Raw genomic sequence first — 7099 nt, forward strand, 5'->3', positions numbered from 1 at the left:
TTTTCACTCTCCTCTTTCACTTTCATCAAGAGGCTTTTTAGTTCCTCTTTACTTTCTCCCATAAGGGTGGTGTCATCTGCATATCTGAGGTTACTGATATTTCTCCCAGCAATCTTGATTCCAGCTTGTGCTTCATCCAGCCCAGTGTTTCTCATGATGTACTCTGCATATAAGTTATAAAGCAGGGTGACAATATACAGCCTTGATGTACTCCTTTTCCTATTTGGAACCAGTGTGTGTTCCATGTCCAGTTCTAACTATTGCCTCTTGACCTGCATACAGATTTCTCAAGAGGCAGGTCAGGTGGTCTGATATTCCCATCTCCTTCAGAATTTTCCACAGTTTATTGTCATCCACACAGTCAAAGGCTTTGGCATAGTGAATAAAGCAAAAGTACATGATTTTCTGGAACTCTCTTGCTTTTTCGATGATCCAGTGGATGTTGGCAATTTGATCTCTGGTTCCTCTGCCTTTTCTAAAACCAGCTTTAACAACTGGAAGTTCACTGTTCATGTACTGTTGAAACCTGGCTTGGAGAATTTTGAGCACTACTTGACTAGTATGTGAGGTGAGCGCAATTTTGCGGTAATTTGAGCATTCTTTGGCATTGCCTTTCTTTGGGATTGGAATGAAAACTGACCTTTTCCAGTCCTGTGGCCACTGTTGAGTTTTCCAAATTTGCTGGCATATTGAGTGCAGCACTTTCACAGCATCATCTTTCAGGATTTGAAATAACTTAAATGGAATTCCATCACCTCCACTAGTTTTGTTCATAGTGATGCTTCCCGAGTTCCACTTGGCTTCACATTCCAGGATGTCTGACTCTAGGTGCGTGATCAAGCCATCATGATTATCTGGGCCATGAAGATCTTTTTTGTACAGTTCTTCTGTGTATTCTTGCCACCTTGTTAATATCTTCTGCTTCTGTTAGGTCCATACAATTTCTGTCCTTTATTGAGTCCATCTTTGCATGAAATATTCCCTTGGTATCTCTAATTTTCTTGAAGAGATCTCTAGTCTTTCCCATTCTATTGTTTTCCTCTATTTCTTTGCACTGATCACCGAGGAAGGCTTTCTTATCTCTCCTTGCTATTCTTTGGAACTCTGCATTCAAATAGATATATCTTTCCTTTTCTCCTTTGCTTTTGGATTCTCTTCTTTTCACAGCTATTTGTAAGGCCTCCTCAGACAGCCATTTTGCTTTTTTGCATTTCTTTTATTTTTTCCTTTGATTTAAGGTAAGGTTTGTCATAGGGAGGAGCTCTCTGGTGGCTCAACTGTAAAGAATCTGCTTGCAGTGTGGGAGACACAGGTTCCATCCCTGGGTCGGGAAGATCCCCTGGGCAAGGAAATGGCAACCTGCTCCAGTTTTCTTGCCTGGAGAAGCCAGTGGACTGAGGATCCTGGTGGGCTATAGTCTGTGGTGTCACAAAGAGTTAGGCAGAATAGTGTCATAGTCACCATGGGAACACCTCCGTACCCCCTATTATAATGCAAATTTTAATCGTTGATTGAAGTGACAATTTCTGTTCTTCAGAAAGGGAAAGATCATTTAGCACTGCTATGCTATCTGATTATTGTTTGGTTTTGGACAGCATCTGTCAGGTCTTCGTTTAATCATTTCACTCTTTCCCTCTCTCCTTCCCTCCCTTTCCTTCCTGACTCCCTTATTTTAAGTTTGATTTTTAAGTGTCATTCCCAACTTGATAGTAAAAGTAATTGGATGCTTCTCAGAGAATGGTACAGGCTTTTAAAAATAGTTGTATGTCAAAATATTGGTAATTAAAAGAATGAAACGTGTTAGTATTGAAATAAAACTATCTCAGAATTTTAATTTGTTTCAAATTTTCTGTGGCCTACATCCCTGAACATCCACATGCTCTAACTTCCTCCATTCCACCTTCCAGTGGACCTTACTTGGAAAGTAAGTCCGTGTATTTGGGTGAACAGTGCATTGGAAGCTGAGCATATACTCTCTGCTTGACTTCAGTAACCCGCATCCCTTGCTTTTTCCTGCTGTGCTGGGCCAAGTGAATCAGTCTTTCCACATTTGATCACTCCTGTCTTCAGGTTTATTACTGGCAGGTGCTGCCGCATGTTTGCCTGTGTGAATTGTTGTTAAAACTTAGCTTTCAATGTATTGGTACTTGCTTGGTCTGGGTGCCTAATATTGGATATTCCTTTTTATTGGGTGATAAGTTATGGAGTTATGGTGATTGTTTCCGATGTGCCAGGTACTGTGCCAAATGCTGTGAAGTCTATAAAAATGCAACTCTTTTACTTTTTTAAAGATTCTTAACTTTGATTTCCCCACAGATATGCTTTTCTTTTTTGTTATTTGCTAGCATCCATTTGTGAATGCTCATGTCCTGTTACTCAGTTGCTAACTCTGTATTTCCAGGTTCTGAGCTAAAATGAACTTTCACACTTACTTCAAGTGTAATTACAAAGAATCAGGAAAAAACATTATTGTGTTCTTTTTATTTTTACTTTTGAATGCTCAGACAAAGCATGATTCAGATGACTAGCAGTGTCTGTGGGAATTTATACTCTATTCCTTGGTGGCTCAGACAATGAAGAGTCTACCTGCAGACTCAGACACAGTTTTGTGCAGGAAACCTGGGATCAATCCTTGGTTCAGGAAGATCCCCTGGGTAAGGGAAATGGCTACCCACTCCAGAATTCTTGCTTGGAGAATTCCATGGACAGAGAAGCCTGGCAGGCTACAGTCCATGGGGTCACAAAGAGTCAGACATGACTGAGCAATTAACACTTTCACTTTCACTAACCTCCCTTCAGTCTCTAGAGCCCATTGTTTTCCTAGAAATGTATTGCATGTTCACAGATAATGGAAATAAATGTGTTATTTACTTGTTCAATTGCCTTCTCCTGACATGGATATTTTTACTTTAAAATGGAGTGGAGGAAGGAATGTGAAAAATTATGTCACAGTATGGATATAAATAAAGGCCATTCTATTAAAATTTATTTAACTTGTGTAGACATCACATTTATTGGGTGTCAAAATTCTAGGAATTTTGACCCATGCACAGATTCGTGAAAACACCACAGTCAGCACACAGAGTGATTCTATCTTTCTAGAAAAACTCTTCTTTGTAGTTAGACCTTCCCCTGTCACTGACACCTGGTGACCGCTGATCTATTCTGTCTCTAGGCTGGCTCTTTAAGAATGTCATACAAATGGAATCATAACCTTTTGAGACTATCTTCTTTCAGCATACTGCCTTTGAGATTCATCCAGTTTTTATATGTATCACTAGTTCTTTTCTATCGCTTAGTGTAGTATTACATAATATGGATGTTCTATGGTGTGCTTTTTCATTCATCCATTGAATGCCATTTGGGTTGTTTCCAGTTATGAGTCATTTTAAATAGAACATTCATGTACAGGATTTTTTGTAAACACTAGGTTTTCATTTCTCTCACGTCCAGGAGAGTGATTGCTGTGTCATACGATAAATGTGTATTTAACTTTATGAGACATTTCCAAGCCATTTTCCAGAGTGGCTGTACCATTTTGCATTCCACCAACAATGCCTGAGACTTGTGTGTGTTCTGCATCCTCATCAACACTTGGTATTGTCCGTATCTATTTTAGTCATTGTAATAGGTGTATAGTGATCTCATTTTGCTCTTAATCTATATATCCCTAGTGGTGTTAGAGGTTGAAGAGCTTTTTGTCTGCTTATTTGCCTTTTGCTGATCCTCTTTAGTGAAATGTCTATTTAAGTTGATTTTTTAAAAATTGGCTTGTTTTCTTATTGTTGAATATTCAGTTATTTATGTATTCTATATATAAGTTCTTTGTCTAATGTAAGTTGTGAATATTTTCTCCCAAACTGTAGTTTGTCCTTTCATTCTCTTAATGGTGTATTTTATAATTTCTTATTTCAATAAAGTCCAATTTGTCAATATTTTTTCTTTTATGGATTGTTCCTTGGTGTCTTATCTAAAAACTTGTTTCCTAACTCCAGATCATGAAGATATTCTCCTGTATATATTTTGGGTGTGTAAGTCTTACAGATTCTCTTTTCTAATTAAAGCTCTTTTTTATTTTGAGCTAAATTTTGCTAAAGGTATAAGGTTTTAACATACATATGTCCAATTACTCAAAGATCATTTGTTGAAAGAGACTATCTGCTGTCTATTTAATTTTAACCTACGTCACAAATGCTTTCTTCATGTTTGTGTGGCTTTCTTTCTAGACTTTCTGTTGTGTTTTGTCAGCCTGTGTGTCTGTCCATTTATCAGTGCCGTGTTGCTTTGATTAATGTAGTTTTAGAGTAAGATTGAAATCAAAGAGCTTTCTCTTCTTTTTCAAAATTGTTTCTATTTTTGCTGTTTTGTCTTACTGTGTATTTTATAATTAGCTTGTATATAGATACAAAAATTCTGCTAGAATTTTGACTGGAAGTGTGTTAAATATATGGATCAATTTGAGAGGAACTGACCTTTTTACTGTGTTTAGTCTTCTCATCCATGAACATTGTATGCCTCTTCATTCATTTAAGTCTTTTTTTATTTCTTTTATCAGTGTAATGTGGGTTTCAGAAAATAAATTCTGTGTACAGTTTGATGAAGATATTATACCCAAGTAGTTCATCTTTGTGGTATTAAAATTTTTTTCTTGGCTACTATGTAGAATTTTTTTTTTTTATGAAAGAAAATGTAAAAGGTATTTTCCTTCTAATTTCTGTGCATTAAGAGACCATTTTCCTGCTCCTGGACCCTGAACTACAGGGCTGGGTCTCTCTTTGCATCTGTTGTCTGCTTCTGAGTTTGGGACTGTCTTAAGTCCTGGCTGGGGTGTACTGAAGGAGAGGTTAATTCACTGCCAGTTCAGTGGTACTTTGAATTCTGGTCTTCTTCAGTCCACTTACACCAGTTTACTCTGAGTCTTCAAATTGTTTTTTCATACATCCTGTCCAAGTTTTATAGTTGTACTCTGTTCGAGAGATAGGGTAGTGTGTGCTTACCTGATCTTTCCTGCAACTGGAAGAACTATCTCTTTTGCAGTGATTGTAGCTATCTTTTTAATCACATATCTAATTTTGTTTGTTATTAGGGAATCCACCGATGTGTTGAGATCTTGTAACATTTCTTCCTCGTTTACTCCCTGTAGAAAAACTATGGTACTCTTTTCTTAACTCTGAATATCCAATGCCTATTTGTAGTCTTAAAGTATTTATTGAAGTATTTTTAGTTTGAGTATTTGAAGTTGAACATGTGATGCCAAAGTGACATATTTATGACAGTTTTCCTTAAAGAGCAGTCATGAAAAATTATATTTGAGTTATTTAAGACTGATTAGGCTGGCAGCCTTGGCAAACTGTAGAGAGAATTAAAGAATTAATATTTAAAAAACAAATCTGTGTATATGAAACAAATCATGGAAAATGTTACACATTAAAAAAAATTTTACACAAATGATAATGAGATGTAGAGGCAGGTACTTTAAAGAAGGAATGCTGCTGCTGCTGCTAAGTCACTTCAGTCGTGTCCGACTCTGTGCGACCCCATACATGGCAGCCCACCAGGCTCCCCCGTCCCTGGGATTCTCCAGGCAAGAACACTGGAATGGGTTGCCATTTCCTTCTACAACGCATGAAAGTGAAAAGTGAAAGTGAAGTCGCTCAGTCGTGTCCGACTCGACTCTTAGCGACCCCATGGACTGCAGCCCACCAGGCTCCTCTGTCCATGGGATTTTCCAGGCAAGAGTACTGGAGTGGGTTGCCATTGCTAGATTTCCTTAATTTGCATAGGAGTCTCAGATTTTACTTTTTCTTTACTGCGGATTTATCATCTATCCAGAAATTCTGCAGTGAGAGCACTAACAATTTTTGTGTTGAAATTAGAGCAAATACATTTTCTTTTAAATTTGTTGGCCAATTTGGTGTTTGAAGTTTGCTTTCAGTATAATGAGCAGAAGCCAACATAACCATAGATTTCTGACCTTATCTCTGATAATAATCGATCCTTCAGTGTAAATTTTATTAATTCTGTAGCCAAGCATAGGAGAAGGCAATGGCACCCCACTCCAATACTCTTGCCTGGAAAATCCCATGGACGGAGGAGCCTGGTAGGCTGCAGTCCATGGGGCCGCTAAAAGTCGGACACGACTGAGCGACTTCACTTTCACTTTTCACTTTTCTGCATTGGAGAAGGAAATGGCAACCCACTCCAGTGTTCTTGCCTGGAGAATCCCAGGGACAGAGGAGCCTGGTGGGCTGCCATCTGTGGGGCTGCACAGAGTTGGACACGACTGAAATGACTTAGCAGCAGCAGCAGCCAAGCATAATAATTTAGGAGTAAAATTATATAGTTTCAGTTTCAATATGGGTTTCCCCAGAAACTGAGGCTATTTAGTAACATTTATATCTGTTAGAACAGTTCTTGCTTGGTGGGGGAAAGGAAAAAGGAGGGGTCAGTTATCTCACAGGGAAACAAAATACTCAGTGACTTTTTCAAAAGTGAGCAGAGTCCTCCATATTTCCTCCTGCTTTTCTTGGAAGAAAAGTGTACCTTAGTTCAAAAAATATAACTGAAATATCTTAAAGACTAGCTGACAAAATACTCAGTTATGCTCATTTTGATGAAGGATAAGCATCTGAAGGGAGGAATGGGTAGATGGTCTTGATGAAATGAAAGTGCATAGACTCTGGGATCAGAAAGATCCCATACAGGATTTATATGGACATTTTTATCTTTCAGGTGAGCTCATGAAGGTATTAGACTGATAAGAAGTTGCACAATAAAAAGTAATAGGCCAAGTAGTGATTATATGAGTTTCTTACTTCATGTTCCTGAGAACACTGACCATGTTATTTAGCATCTGTAGTCATCTAGGTCTCCTAAGGACACAGAAAGCACACACTAAGTTAATGGGTAATTTATTATAACACAAATGATTATTTATATTTAATATAATATCAAGAATTATTAACTAAGATAGATGAGTAACTATAACATGTAAGGAAACACTGCCTAGTGTCCTAGGGCAGGAGGAGAGTAACCAAGGATGAATAGACTCTCAAAGGGCTCAGACCTCCTTGAAGATGTGGATCAGTCCCCAGAGAGC

General features: G+C 38.0%; 1 protein-coding gene across 2 annotated transcripts in view; it reads left to right on the forward strand.

Moving 5' to 3' along the window:
- Positions 1–7099, forward strand: part of COBLL1 (cordon-bleu WH2 repeat protein-like 1) — a 166433-nt gene that overhangs the window by 44755 nt on the left and 114579 nt on the right. The gene's annotated exons all lie outside the window — the stretch shown is intronic.

This window comes from Bison bison, unplaced genomic scaffold, assembly GCF_000754665.1.
Source record: "Bison bison bison isolate TAMUID 2011002044 unplaced genomic scaffold, Bison_UMD1.0 scf7180017864452, whole genome shotgun sequence".
In the NCBI taxonomy this organism is placed as follows: domain Eukaryota; kingdom Metazoa; phylum Chordata; class Mammalia; order Artiodactyla; family Bovidae; genus Bison; species Bison bison.